Source organism: Mandrillus leucophaeus, unplaced genomic scaffold (assembly GCF_000951045.1).
Source record: "Mandrillus leucophaeus isolate KB7577 unplaced genomic scaffold, Mleu.le_1.0 Scaffold564, whole genome shotgun sequence".
In the NCBI taxonomy this organism is placed as follows: Eukaryota; Metazoa; Chordata; class Mammalia; order Primates; family Cercopithecidae; genus Mandrillus; species Mandrillus leucophaeus.
Window position 1 is genome coordinate 84,371 of NW_012106075.1, and position 16,009 is coordinate 100,379.

Sequence of the window (16,009 nt, forward strand, 5' to 3'; positions counted from 1 at the left end):
GTACCCACCTTGTCTGCCCACTTGCACACTCCATGGCTGGCCTGAAAGCCCAGTCTGCTGTCCTGTGCCCTTTAGACTTCCACTGTAGCATTATCATCTGTTTCCACACTCCTTGTGGACTCTGCCACTGGAGCTGTTTGCAGACAGGGACCATGTCTGGTTGACCTCCATCCTTCAGCACCAGCCCAGTGCCTGGCAGCAGGAAAGCAGGAGCTGAGGAAAGGCTTGCTGCACAAGTGGATGCCAGGAGCTCTGATTCTTCCCTCCTTGAATCTACTACCTTATGATGGGAGGGACACCAGGCTGTGCTGGATTTGTGCACGATGCTTTGGGCAGCCCATGGGAGAGGGCCAGGATGAAGGAAACCCAGACAGAGTGGGTAGCAGGCTGGATGGGGGGCTTTGATAGTGGGGGAAGCATTAAAGGCCATTTACATCCTTCCAAGTGTGAAGCTGGAGGGGCCTGAAAGAGAGTCACAGAAAGGAAGGGACAGACGTGGGAGGGTCCAGGGTCCCTGCCCTCCGGCTTCACAGGTCTTAGTACCGGGCTCTTACACGGGTTGGTGGCGGAAGGACACAGGTGGACCTGGGCTGGTGGTCACTCCTGGGCTGCTCTTGGCACTGCCATCTGAGACCTGTTGGCCAAAGGCTTTGGTGTGGCTGTGTTATTTTTTCTTTTTTATGAGAATGGAACTTTTTTTTTTTTTTAAATGAAATGCTCTTTTGAATAGGCAATACAGTCATTTCTAAAATGAAAATGTTAAAATATATTTTAAGAAATTTTGCCCCTCACTCCTGATCTCATCTCTGTCCTCCCTACTCCCTGATAACCACCTGTAGCAGTTTGAATACCCTTCTAGTTTTTCTTAATGCAAGTACAACAAACACAAATTGTATAGTATTATTTCTCCCTTTTCAGTAAATGAAGGATAGCATTCTGTGTGTACTGTTCTTCACCTTGTGCTTTTTTTAACTTACTGTAGAGATTTTTCTGTATCAGTGCATAGAGAATGGTTGTCATTCTCTTTCAGCTGTGTTGTACTGTGAAGTTGTCCCTGTTTGAATGCTTACCCCTGAGGAAAGGCGCCTGGCTGTTTCCAGCTTGCTGTTTCATGACATGCCGGCAACAGTTGTCTCACGTACATATCGTTTCCCACATTGCAGTGGTCCTGCAGGGTGGCGTCCCACAGGGACATTCCTGAGTCAAAGAAGAAACACAGTTGTAACTTTGACAGATTTTGCCCAGTTACCCTCTACAGGGGTTGTTCCACGTTGCACTCCCACCAGCAGTGTTGGTGCCTGATTCCCCACGGCCTTGCCAACACAAGGTGTAGTCAGATGCTTGGAGTTTTGCCAGCCTGACGTTTGTAAGTAATATCTCAGTATAGTTTTAATTTGTATTTTTCTGAAGAGGAGTTGATCATGTTGTCGTATGTTTAAGGACCATTTATAGTTTTCTGTGGACAGTTCTTTGGTTTTTCTCTTGGGTTATTGGTTTTTTCTCAATTTCTGTGAGCTGTATTTTATATTTTTGGAAGGTTAGTTCGTTGTCTTATGAGTTATAAATTGTTTTCAGGCTAGGAATTATTCTGATCTAGGCAGAGTCTTTAAATAATTCCATTCCTCCCCTTCCCTCTGCCCCATCTCCTGAAGTTTAAAGATTCGGACAGTGGCTTTGGGACAGAACCACACCTTTGGCTTACTTCCAGGATTTAAGTTAATTGGCCTTAGACACATTTTCAGTATGAACTTACGATAGTGTAGATGTATTTGAGCTGTATCAGGGTGGGCTACATGATGTGAGAACAGCCATCCCCTCTCACCTCAGTGGCCTAACAGCAGAGGCTCATTTCTTTTTCATGCTGCATGTCCAGTGTATGTGGTCAGGAGACTTCACTCATCATAGCCACTCATGAACCCAGGATGATGGTGGCACAAGACTTTTGTTTTATTTTGTTTTGTTAACAGTTTTATTGGCCGGGCGTGGTGGCTTATGCCTATAATCCCAGGACTTTGGGAGGCCAAGGTGGGTGGATCACTTGAAGTCAGGAGTTCGAGACCAACCTGGCCAGCATGGTGAAACCCATCTCTATGAAAAATACAAAAATTAGCTGAGCATGGTGGCGGATGCCTGTAGTCCAGGCTGTTTGGGAGGCTGAGGCAGGAGAGTTGCTTGAACCCAGGAGGCGGAGGTTGCAGTGAGCTGAGATGGCGCCACTGCACTCCAGCCTGAGCAACAGAGTGAGACTCTGTCTCAAACAAAATAGACTAGGCGCAGTGGCTCATGCCTGCCATCCCAGCACTTTGGGAGGCCGAGGCGGGCGGATCACCTGAGGTTGGGAGTTCAAGACCAGCCTGACCAACATGAAGAAACCCTGTCTCTACTAAAACTAAAAAATTAACTGGGCATGGTGGTGCATGCCTGTAGTCCCGGCTACTCAGGAGACTGAAGCAGGAGAATCACTTGGACCCAGGAGGTGGAGGTTGCCATGAGCCAAGATCATGCCATTGCACTCCAGCTGGGCAACAGGCTCGTTTAAACTCCATCTCAAAAACAAAACAAAACAAAACAAAACAAAAGCAGTTTTGTTGATATATAATTTCTTTGCCATGCAATAAAGTTCACCATCAGCGTAATCTTATTTTAGAACATTTTATTACCCCCAAAAGCAACCCTGTACCCATTAAGCAATCATTTCCACTCCCATTCTTCCCAGACCCTGGCAACTATCAGTCTACTTTCTGTCTTTATGGATTTGCCTGTTCTGGACATTCCACATAAATGGAGTCACACAGTATGTGGGCTTTTGTGTTTGACTTCTTACATTCAGTGTAATGTTGTCAAGGTTCATCCATGTAGTAGAATGGACCAGAACTTCCTTTTTAAGGCTGAATAATATTCCATTGTGTGGATAGATCACATGTTGTTGATTCATTCATCAATTGGATAAAGTTGTTTCCAGTCTTTGGCGGTCGTGAGTAACACAGCTGTGAACATGGTACACGAGTCCCTGTGTAGACATGCTTTCCTGTGTCTGGATAGATACGGAGGCTCCATCCTGACATAGGCACCCACTGTCACCGCCATAGGGAATATGGCACCTGTCTTACTGTTCAGCAGAGAGTGACACACATCATTTCTATCTCATCTCATTGCAGTGCCATGGCTGACTTCAGAGGAGGTGGGAAAATGACCTTCTGTCGTAGGTCTAGAAGTGGGTGAACTGGAAATACTTGGTGGCTGGAATCAGTACTATAGAAGAGAAGAGAAGTGGACATCCCTGGGGCCCAGGAGAGTGGTTTTGTCTGGACAAGTCACTCCGGAAAGCGTCCATTAATAAGGAGGGAGTTCCAGGATAGAAATTACATGGGTTGGCCTTGAAAGCTGGTTGGTGGAAAAACCTTATCTTCCAAGGAGTGTCTTAGATGGATATGATGATATTGAAACAGAGAAGGGCAACCACATAGAAGTAATATTAAGTAGAACGGAGGTTTAGGATTGAGCACTTCTGAGTTTCACAGGAGGCACTGTGGCCCAGAGCTTCATCCCAGCTCTGTGATTTGCTATATGTTACCCTCTCTCTTGTGCAATGCCTCCGTTGCAAAAGTGCAGCAAGATCAGTGCTCTGAAACCCCTGGGTCAGTGCTTGGCACATGGTAGGCACTCAGTAAATTACAGCTGTCACCTTGGTGCATTTGACCAACAGCAGCTGAGTCTGCAGTCACTGAGTCACCAGACCTGGCCTTCCTGAGGCCTTGGGCTTGTTTTCCTTATGAGGCATAAATGTGCTTAAGAACATCCCTGTTTTCTTGGCCTGGTCATCCGTGTGGTGGCTGAAGGAAAGAGGGGGCTGGAGCGAGGAGTGGGGTTAGGGGCACAGTTGTAGCCAGTGTATATTTGGAGGGCAAGTAAACAGTTCTTCCTTGGCCTCAGCACAAGTTTCTAAAGTAGAGCAATTTCTGAGTATAGGAGTAGCTGGGGAGATCTGCACACGCACTCAGTTGTCAGTGCTGGAAACGGGCCCCTTTATTATTATTTTTCTAAACAAAGCAGGACAATGGCAGTATAAACATTGTTTGAACAAAAAGCATTTGGCCAGTGGAGATAAAACCAAAAGAAAAATAACAACTTTGATTTCCTTTTGGTTTTTGTGTTTTGACATTTGGTAACATACTTCTAATCTTTTAGGAATTAAAAAAATTATATGGTATGTGAACTCCAGTTTGTTTATGCTGTTAAATTTAGTGCGAAGTAGACTCAAAAATTCCCCTCCTGTTGGGATGTCAGCTTGCTCCCATTTTTGTTTTTCTTGGAGAGGCGTGGTCAAAGGACTAGTGGGACCTGAAGAAGGCCCATCAAAAGCATGTGAGGCGTGTGGGGAAACCTGTAGTAAAGCAGAAAGTGCGGCCTTATTTCCTCTGATGTTCCTTATCTTGCTGATCCTCGCAGGCTGCCATTTCCATTTTACAAATGAGGAAACTGAACTGAGATTCAATGAGGTGACTAAAAGGTGCTGGGTAGAGCAGTGATCTTTTCATTCTGCCAGGTAGTTCTTTTAAAACTTACCAATATTCATAGGTCATGTTTTATGTTCAGTGAGGGCATTTGTGATTTGGTAAGGGTATAGAGAGGATCAGAAAGCTTGGAGGAAGGGGGAGAGAAAGCGGGGAGTGTGTGAGCAGGTGGGGCTGGACTCGGTGCCCTGTGGAGTCATTCATTCTTGCAGCAGATGTGTGCCAGGCACTGTGCCAGGCCCAGCATGCAGCAGCAAGGAGACAGTCAGGGTCTCTGTCCCTTGAGAGCCTGTAGTCCAGAGGTCGTGGGAGGAAGGAAGGAGGGTGGAGGGAAAGCCGGAAGCCCAGGCGAGCTCCAAGGCCTCTGGCTCAGTCAGCTGGGCAGCAGGTGGTGGATCCTGGGCAGAGCATCCCTGGAGGGAAGGAGAAGGGGGAAGGTGTGGAGTTGGGGACAGTGGGTTCAGTTTTGTCCTGAAACTGGAGGGGAATGTGGGTGGCATGGTGCAAAAGAGTGTACCAGTGACCAAGAAGGTATAGTGGCCAGGCATGGTGGCTTACACTTGCAATCTCAGCACTTTGGGAGGCCAAGACAGGAGGATTGCTTGAGCCCAGGAGTTTGAGACCAGCCTGGCCAACATAGGGAGACCCCATCTCTGCAAAAAATAATAAGCCGGGCTTGGTGGTGCACACCTGTACTTAGGAGACTGAGGTAAGAGAATCACTTGTGCCTGGGAGGTCCAGGCTGTAATCAGCTATGACTGTGCTACTGTACTCCATCATGGGTGACAGCGAGACCCTGTCTCAGGAGAAAAAAAAAAAAAGAATGTCTAGGAAGTTATATGTGGTCTCACACAAAGGTCTGAACTATTTGTTGGTGGTCATCAGAAGGAGAAGGTACTTCCCAAGCATGCACTGCTCTGCATGGGGCAGAAAAGCATGACCTCTTCATTCTCTGCTTCCCTGGCACTGGATGGTTCTCTTGTGTCCCCCACTGCTCTTGGCCCTTTCTTGGACTTGGCCGATGGCTATTTGCCTCCTCCTTAATTGCATTCTTGTCCCCATCTTCCTCTGCTCTCTCTCTCCCTTGGTCCTCTCACATGCTCCTCTGAGATGAACATGTTGGCCACGGTGCCCCTCCTGAGCCCTAGACCTAGGCACCAGCTGCCACCAGGCCGTTTTCATTCTCCAGGCCTGTCCTGTCAGCACCTCCAGCCATGTTTGTTTGAAGTAAAACTGAGTATGCTGCCTCCTGCCTTCGTTTGGCACCTCTCCACCTTCCCTTTTTGTTAAGAGTGCCTCCATCCTCCTGGCTATTCAGCCCCTTCTGCCCCACCCACACTGACATTTGGTTGTCAGGGTTCATGTTCCCACTCTGTGTTTATGTCCATCGCCTGCCTTTCCCATTCCCCCGCAGCTGGATTCAGGCTCTGGACTTTGCTCATCATGTTGTATAGCTTCTCAGCCATCTTTCTATCTTCCTCCTCCCGCCTCTACCCTAATCCTTTCTCCCACTGCTGCTTGATCAAGATTCAAAAATACCATCCTGACAATGTGAGTTCCCTGCTCCAAACAAAAATAAAAAATCAACTTTAGTAACTTTGCCTTCCCCAGTATTTCCCAAAATAAATTTAAGTGGCATACAGCTGAATGTTCTTAGTTTTAATCTTTGTCTTAGAAATGCCGTAGTATTTTGGCAGTTCCTGAAAAGGTTAAACGTGTAGTTACCATATGACCTATCAGCTTCACTCCTCAGTATTTACCCAGGAGAACTGAAAACTTATCCACACAAACACTACATAGATGGACATCTCAGCATTATGAATATGAATATATTGATATCTTCATGGCACGATAGTAAAAAATTAAAAACAACCAGAGTATCCATCAACTAATGAATAGGTAAACAAAATGTGGTCCATCTATACAATGGAATATTATTTAGCCATAAAAAGTAATAGACTACTGGGTGCATAATGCAACATGGATGAACCTTGAAAACACTGAACCTGCTGGGCGTGGTGGCTCAAGCCTGTAATCTCAGCACTTTGGGAGGCTAAGGCAGGTGGATCACGAGGTCAGGAGATCGAGACCATCCTGGCTAACACAGTGAAACCCTGTCTCTACTAAAAATACAAAAAAATTAGCCAGGCATGGTGGCGGTCGCCTGTAGTCCCAGCTACTTGGGAGGCTGAGGCAGGAGAATGGCATGAACCCGGGAGGCGGAGGTTGCAGTGAGCTGAGATCGTGCCACTGCACTCCAACCTGGGCAACAGAGCAAGACTCTGTCTCAAAAAAAAAGAAAAAAAGAAAAGACTGAACCTTTCACGTAAGTGAAAGAAGCCAGACACAAAAGTTCATATATTATATGGTTTCATTTATATGAAATGTCCAGAGTAGGCAAATCTATAGAGAGTAGATTTATCATTGCCAGGGTCTGGGGGTGAGGACATGGGTAGTGACCACTAATGGATATGGGGCTTATTTTTGGAGTGTTGAAAATGTTTTAGAGTAATAGTGAAATAGTGATGATTGCACAACATTGTGAATGTACTAAAAAAAACCCCGCTGAGTTGTATACTTTAAGATGGTGAATTTAATGCTATGTGAATTATATCTCAATAGAAACAAAACAAAAAGATCCCCCCATATGCCATAGCAGTAATACCTGATTTTATATATGTTACTGAAAGTGAGTATTTGAATTTAAAAGTAAATTGATATGAAGAAAAATAGGAAGCAAACAGTAGAGCAGCTTTTTTTTTTTTTTTAAGACTGAGTTCCACTCTGTCGCCCAGGCTGGAGTGCAGTGGCGCAGTCTCGGCTCACTACAACCTCCGCCTCCCGGATTCAAGAGATTCTCCTGCCTTAGCCTCCTGAGTAGCTGGAATTACAGGCGCGCACTGCCACGCCTGGCTAATTTTTGTATTTTTAGTAGAGACAGGGTTTCACCATGTTGGTCAGGCTGGTCTCAAATTCCTGACCTCGTGATCCGCCCACCTCAGCCTCCCAAAGTGCTGGGATTACAGGCATGAGCCACCGTGCCCGGCTGAGAAGCTTTTATAGTAAGAATTGAATGAATGGACTAATTCCCGGGACAGTGCTTGCACATAGTGGGTGCTCTGTGTTAGTCATTGTTACTTTTGGGAGGAGCTGGCAAAAATTTTGAAGGTTGGACAACCCAAGTTGGCAAGTGCAGATTTCTTGTGTGCCTAGTGAGGCCCTGTTGGTGCAGCCTCAGCCTGCTGCAGCCTCTGCGTTCCCAGCTACCTTAGTGGCAGGCATCTCCCACTGAGAGCTCTCACTCTGCCCGCAGAGGCCTCCTCTTCCATACTCAGGCACTCATCCCTCTCATTCTTCATTGCAGTGCCCTTGATGGCCCCCAGTTTTGTCCTCGTCTTCTCAGGAGCTGCCTGGAGCACCCAGTTTGGAGTCGTTTTATTGCTCCCCCAGTCCAGACAGGATGCCACATCTGTGCTTGTCCAGATCCCCTGTGGCTGCTGACATGGGGATCTGGACACACAGTGAGTGTGTGAAAAGTACTTGTCAAACCGGTGTCTACTAAACTATGAATACATCTTTTTTTTTGAGGCAGAGTCTTGCTGTGTTGTCCAGGTTGAAGTGGCATGATCATGGCTCACTGCAGCCTCAAACTCCTGGGCTCAAGCGATCCTCCATCTCCGTCTCCCACTCCCAGAAGTGTTGGGATTATAGGCATGAACCACCACACCTGGCCTTAATACATCTTTGTGATGACAAAACGATGTTATAAATCAGGCAAAAATATTTTAAAAATGTATTGCAGAGAGAATTTGTATATCCTGTGAATGAGCTGTTCTAGGAACAGACTGTAGAAAAACTGGCCCATGTATCCCAGGAGACATGCATGGCTATAGAAGCAGTTTTCACAGTAGCAAAAATCTGGAAATAGCCCAGGTGTCCATGGACAGAAACACGGGTAAGCACATTCTTCAGTATTGGCATGATCACATGGCACACAGTGGTGACAGTGGGTGAGTGGCAGCTAGCTGTGCATAGCAATAGAGAGAACTTCAGAAGCAGTATAGAATGCCACAGGCAGCCTGGGGGAGACGGCATACTGTTCAGTTTTACTAGTGTGCAATACAGTTATGTTTTTTTTTAAAAAGTGAGGGACTGAAAACCCAGTACCAGGGCTGTTTGCCTTGGGGGTCAAGGAGGTGGGGAGAGGGAAGTGAGGGGGGGCCAGGTGACTGGACATGGTGGTCATGTTTCAGGCCTTGAGGGAGCTGTGGAGTCATGGGGACTCATTTTGTTTGTCCTCACATGTGGTTTGCACATATTCTCTTATATGTACCTAATGTTACATAGTAAAACATTTAAGAAGACAGAGGAACAACAAGAAAACATTAGGGCTGGCTCATGCCTTTTGTGGGGTAGACTCTGACATTTAAGAGTTAGGAAGGAACATTTCCTCCTAATGTATCCAGTCAGTGTTGCACAGTAAATAAAACACTGGGAATGTCTCCAGCAGAGGAGGAAAGAGGGAAGTAGTATTTTTACTCTGCACCAAAAAAGGAAGTTTACCTTTCAACATGAAGAGACTTTTTTTCCTGAGTGGTATTTCAGATGACAACAGCTATTTCAAAGGAACAGTGCAGGTTTCTCAGGACGTTAAAGTCAGTGTGACTGATTTAGTAGAAGACACTGTTAATAGCCAAAGAGGCATCATTTCTTAAGGATGTGAGTTCTGAAGAACACGTTTTTAAGAATAGTTTTAGAGTCTCTGTGTTGTTATTTTGGACCTCGACCCTGACTGACTCCATTGTATTGCCAGTGTGTAGAACTCTCCACATTTCAAGGTAAAAGTTTGTTTCAATAGCGTTAAAGCCTCTTCTTTTTTGCTGACTGCACTGAAGGGAGCTGGGAATGTCAGGTTCTATCCTGCCTTAGCACTGAACCGCTCTGGGTCCTGGCATCTGCACGTGGTTGACTTCCAAGGCCCTTCTAGCTGTAGCATCTGTGCTCCTGATTGCTTGACTTGGTGAGAGGCTGGGGAAAGAATCTCTTATGGCTCACAGAACGTGAGGTCGGAAAACAGTTGTTTCCATGCCATCTTTTGGCCTCAAACATCTAGACAAGAGGTACCTTTCTAGGCCTGCAGATTCAGCAAAGGAAAGTTCCTTGTTCTCACGATTTTGAGCACTGAATTTGTCTAAAGCTACAAAGAATGAGAATAAGAATAGGGATGAAGAGGATGGGATCAGAAGTCAGAGTCTGAGCGCAAATCCTAGTCACACCAGTTGCTGGTAGTGCGGCCTTGGGTCAGTTACTTAGCCTCTCTTTACCTTACTTTCCTCCTCTGTAAGATATGAATAAGAAGAATCACTCCTCCATAGGACTGTTACGAAGATTCAATCAGTGGACACATGTGACCTGCTAATTAGTATTCACCAGCCTCTGCTTAGAGAGCCTCTTCTGTTTCTTACTGCTGTTTTAATTCTGTTCTGTTACTAGTATCAAAGAGCACATCTGAAACTTTGCTTGGAAATGCCAGCTGTAGAGGAGAAGAACAAGCAGGATTGGTGATGGTTTTAAACAGGTTGTGTGTATAGTCTGGAGAGAGATGCTTGTAGTAGACAATGCCACCCACTCCTCTGGTAGGTGATTCCCACCCAGTGTGTTCTCATAGGGATACTTCTGTGGGCTTTCATCTGCTGCCGAGCTGTCCTCAGTAACCTGCTGAGAAATATCCCTGTAGACATATGCACCTTGGCAGGACATAGGAAAGGAGGCAGGTATTTGGACACCTCTTATTTGCCAGTCCTACTCTTACCAACCCTCACAGCCAGGCTGAGCAGCACCTGTTACCTCCATTTGAGAGGTGTGGAAACAGAGGTTCAGGAAAGCTCAGCTTGCCTCAGACCATGCAGCTGGAAAGGCAGGACATAATCCCTGTGGCCGGAGTGAGAACCACATATTTCAGCCCTAGGCTGCTGCCCAGGCTCCTGGTGTTGCTCCTGAGTCCAGCTGTAAGAGGCATCCAGTGGATTCTCAGGCCCTGTGGTGCCTGGGCTTCGGCAGGTGCTGGGTCATGTGGAGCATGTATTAAGCACTGGTAGGGCTGTTCCTGTTCCCAGGCAGTTTATTGTTAGGCAGACAATACAGCAGCTGCCCTTTAACTCAAGAGATGGAGACCAAAAGGGAAACAGGAACTGGGAGAACAGCCTCAAGGTGTGAACTCTGGCAGTCTCTGAGTGGCGAGATAATGGGTATCTTTAACAATGTTCTTATTTTTTGCTTGTGTGTCACATGGAAGGTGTTTGTTGAGGGTTCAGTATGTGCCAGGCACTGTTCTAGACAGTGGCAAAGAGGCAGGCTGGGCCCTGCTCTCAGAGGGGTTTTTGTGGGGGCAGGAGAGAAACAGATAAAACAGGCATGTAAGAAATGTCAGATAGAGGAGGGGCCCTGTTCCAGAAGACAGCTGGTGACATTGATAGAGAGTGCCTGATGGGTTTTGAGGAGGCCATGTGATCTGAGTGACAAGGAGCCAGTCTAGTGACAGACAGAGGAAGGATGCTAGGTGGGGGAAATGGCAGGTGGGTAGAGTGCAAGGCAGGAGCCGGTTCCGGTCATAGGGAAAGTGATTGGAAACGAGAGTGCAGCATGTGAGTGACACATAAAGAGTTAACCCCTCAGAGCCCACCTCTGGGATGCAGGGGCTCATCCTTTGAGCTTCAGCTGAGGTGAGCCTGCTCTTATGGTCTCTTAAGACCCTGGCTCACCACCCATCCCACAGTACTGCTCAGATGAGGCTCAGTGGACATCAACCATCACTGCTACCAGTCTCTGCAAGTAACTACCTCCGAAATCTGCCTTGTTCCTCCCAAGCTGCTGTGGGAAGTCAGATGTGACCTCCTAGAGGCACAGATGGGAGGGCAGAGGTGAGCAAACCACTTGTTTTTCTTGCAGCTGTGGTCTTGCACTTGTACATGCACAGTGTAAAAATACTTGTTCTTTGGCCAGCCTCTGGAGCTCTCTTTGAGAAAATATGTTATGTCACTACTGTGCCTGAAACCAGAAGTCAGCAGGCCCTGCCTGAGGGGATCCACTGCCCCTCCTTCCACACTCTTGCAGGCTCCTCGCGAGATGGCTACAGCCTAGCAGTTAGCACCACCACATCCACCAGCCAGGTCTAAATTAAGCACGAGATCATGGGAATGTAGATTTTCCCATGCAGCTCTGCATGTTTTTCAGATGTCTCAAGCTGGAAAATTATACTGCTCAAATGATAATTCATAGCTCGGCCTGTCCTGTGTGGTAGGGGTGAGTAGCCATTAAAGGCTCCTGTTTGCTGTGTCCAGTCTCCGGTTGACTTCATCGTCTCCCATCAGCCAGTGTTTTCTCTAGCAGAGCCACAGTGTGTTAGAAATGGGGAATCTCTGCCTAAGGATCACAGCAGCCATCCTCAGAGGAGGGAAGGGTTCTGAAGGCTGCTTTTCACATTTCCAAAGCCTGAAGGGAAGCGCTACTTTTTTGCCCACCATGAAGCCCCACAGGCTAACAAAAACATCTGCTGCTTGGTTATGGCTGGGATTCACTCCCTCAGTTGGTGACCTGTGGCTGGGCTGATCGGAAGCTTGGGTTTCTCATAACACCATGGAGATGGCAAGGAATTGAATCACTGGTCAGAATGGGGGCCTTTGGGACTGAGGGGTTTGGAGTAAGCATCTGGTTTTAGAAGCAAGGACCCTGGGTACTGGCTTCTTGGTGCCACAGAGCGGTCACAGCATTGACCCTGGTCCCTGGATTCCCATCTCCTCTCTCTGCCACATCACGTTATTTGCATTTTGGCATGATTTTTAAAAGAATGCTGTTCATAATTTGGTCATTTGTAAGACTGCTTTGAGAAATAGGAGAGGTAGGGGAGCATTCAAGAATTCTCATATGCCTTTATGAAGTGTTGCTGCCTGCCCTTTGTGCAGTCACAGTGTTTGATCCTGTACACTGAGGGGGAGGTGCAGCTCCTTGCCATACCCCTGTTTTCCTGTATTGGCAGGAACAGCCAAAACCAGGTCTCCAGACCCCATCTTTTCTTCACGCAGTCTTTAGAAAGACTGCATTTCCCCACCTGCCTGTGCAGTCTGCACTCACAAGCTGCTCCTCCCAGAGACTAAATAGTAGGGGCATGTTGATAACAAATTAAATTCCTTGTGTATGTTTTGATACTTGACTTCTGCTTTTAGAAAATTAAGTACATATCAAGTTCTAGGAGGCCAAGTGACATCTAATTTGAGCTCTGCTGTATCTGTTTCAGTGACTCTCAGATCCTGGGAGAAGCTGCCTAGGTGACTTCCTGAGGGTGGACCTCCTACTCCCCGGGAGGGTGGCGTGGACCAGCTTAGGGGTTGGTTCTTCCTATGCAGTCAGCCCTTCCTGGCTCCCTCCTGGCAGCAGGTTAACTGACACCTGCAGGGATCTTTCTTCCTTAGAAGAAAGTGCCAGGGGAGACAAGTAAGCACATGGGCAGTTTACCTTTTCCTGCTCTACCATCTAGAAGTCAAGTCTGAAATGTTTGTTTTTCTTCAAAATTCTTTAAGTATATGAGTATAAAGGTTTTTTTAGCCCACTTTTTGGAGACTGATAAATTTTTTATTAAAAAAAAAAACTTCATTTTATAGACAGGGTCTTGCTAGGTTGCCTAGGCTAGATTTGAACTCCTGGGCTCAAGTGATCCTCCTGCCTCAGCCTTCTGAGTAGCTGGGACTACAAGGGTGTAGCACCCTGCCCAGCTGATATAAAATTTGATTTCTCTAACCAACAGGAAGCCACCTTCAGTTAGTGAAGATGATGAAGATGATGTCTTACTGTTTTTCTGGTATGAGGGAAATAAAGGATTTTTTTCTTTTCATTTCTCTACGGGATGAGCAACAGTTATTAGACTTTAAGTTATTGTTAGCATGGCTGAAATGGAATTATAATAGTCTTTTCTCTTTTGGCTGAAATGATGACTGTTGAAAAGAATGTGGCACTGTCCATATTGTCCTAACTGGCCTGTTGTCTTCCGGAGAGCCCGTGTGGTTTGGTTAAGTGATCTGTGGTCTCAGCTACCCCAACTGGGCCTCCTTGTAATGATCATTGTACCCTTTTGTCCGGTGGGAAGATGGAGATGTATCCTCACTCATGGACTGTACCTCAGGAAAGATAAAGCCAGTGAATTGAGGATTGTGGAGTATTGCACACGTTCAAGTGTCCTGCAGTGGATACCATGACACCGACTTCAGCATGCCTAGAAATCACCATGGGGGCTTGTTAAGAGAGTGGCAGCCCCTCAGCTCTGCCCCCAGAATGACTGGGTTTTTGAACAGACTCCCAGGAAGTTCTAATATATCTGGTTGACGGACCACACTGATGGAACACTGTGGGAAAGGTGGGGTGTACCCCTTTCCCAAGCATTCTCTGTCATCTGCTTTTAGAAAAATAAAGTACATGTAGAAACATAGGAGGCTGCCAGACATACATAGGTGGAGCTGCCATCTGAAGTGAAGATGTTCAGGTCAATTAATTCACCCATATTTATTGATTGGGACTGGGTTTTCTTTTTTTTTCTTTTCTTTTTTTTTTCTTTTTTTGAGATGGAGTCTCGCTCTGCCCGCCCAGGCTGGAGTTCAGTGGCGTGATCTCGGCTCACTGCAAGCTCCTCCTCCTGGGTTCACGCCCTTCTCCTGCCTCAGTCTCCCGAGTAGCTGAGACTACAGGCGCCCGCCACCACGCCTGGCTAATTTTTTTGTGTTTTTAGTAGAGACGGCGTTTCACCGTGTTAGCCAAGATGGTCTCGATCTCCTGACCTCGTGATCCGCCCGCCTCGGCCTCCCAAAGTGCTGGGATTACAGGTGTGAGCCACCGCGCCTGGCCTGGGACTGGGTTTTCACAGTGTTGATTGACCTGTGATCGTTAGGTTTGGGGAGGGCAGTGGAGAGACAGCTCCCTGACAGCCGAGCTTGATCTTCAGTGATGGCTGGTGAAAAGCCACTCCCCATAGTTTCCTTAGGGACGTGATATAGACTCCAACTGAAAGGTGAGCATCTTTCTGTCAGCACACGATCAGCCACACCTTGGTGGCACAGAGGCACGGGGTACAGAGATGTGTGCCTTCACCGCAGACCCACCTGTGCTGTTTGGAACTGCGAAAAGCCTCTGTCTCTCATGATAGGGAACTCTAGATTTGCAAAGAATTTCCCCACCCAGCTCCTCAAGCCTTTGGAGCACATTTTTATGGAATACTTCTTACCTCCTGGGGCATAACCCTAGCCTTGGAATTTTTTTTTTCCAGTTTTGTTCTGTTTGCTGTTTTGTTTAGTTTCTTTCCAGTCTCTACTCTCATTTGAATTCTGTGTTTTCAACTATGCCAGAAATTTTTCCCCCAGCTTGTCCCCTGCATGTATGATGATCCAGCTGTTATTTTATCATTCCTATCATGAGTCACTCTCAAAAAAGAGCAGATGATCCCAGACGTTGGTTGGGGGTGCCTCATTCACAGGGAGTGCCGAGCCCTCCTGGGAAGGATGCGGTTCTTCCTTTGTTGGTCTGGGGCTGTGGGTCACCTGTGGCTAGGGAGAGCCTGGCTGATGTCTTTGCACTCCTACTTGAGGCCCTATTGGAGGTTCAGGGAAGGGCCTATGCTCTGTCCTTTTGTTGTTTGGCTGTTGCTGCCTTTCTACCTCTGGTTCTCTCAGGTGCTTCGTGCACAGGGTTTGCAGTTGGAGGTGTCAAAAGCACACATTGCTGTAGGTTACAGCATGAGAATTCCAGGGGATAAATGGCTTCATGCACAGGTAGACCTAGAGGTGCAGACCACATGCTGTTATGTCTTGTGCCTTCTCCTGTCCTGGCTTCTTGCTTTCTTCTATGGCTACTTCAATCATAGGTAAACTCTGACTCTGCCCCTGGGGTGTGTTCCAGCAGCTTAGCAACCCTGCTGGTTTCCCAGAAGTTTTAGGAACCATCCCGAGGGGTCTACAAGTGGTCCAGTCTAGATTCTTAACATATCACTGATCTAGCTACTGGGTGGGGGAACTGTGGGGCTTTAATTGGCTTGATCTCAGTCCTGGGCCTACTCCTGGCCAGTTCCGCAAGGATGACTGAAGTACTCTTTCCAAGAAGAGGGGGATTATGGTTGTTGCATAGGCAAAACCAACGATTCAGTTTTCAGAATGGAAATAAAATATTTGGTTTAAAGAACTTTACCTAGTTCTGGGGACTAACTGTAGAAAAATGAGTATTCCCTTTCATATTGAGTACATACGGCTTTTAATGTGGAGGCTCTGAAGCTCCCAGGGCATTTCAGAAGGCCTGACAATTTCTGCATTGCTCACGGTGCTACTTCCCCAAGCCACCTCAAGCATTTAGTTTCTTGGCTGTTTTTTTTTTTTTTTGAGACGGAGTCTCGCTCTGTCGCCCAGGCTGGAGTGCAGTGGCGCGATCTCGGCTCACTGCAAGCTCCGCCTCCCGGGTTCACG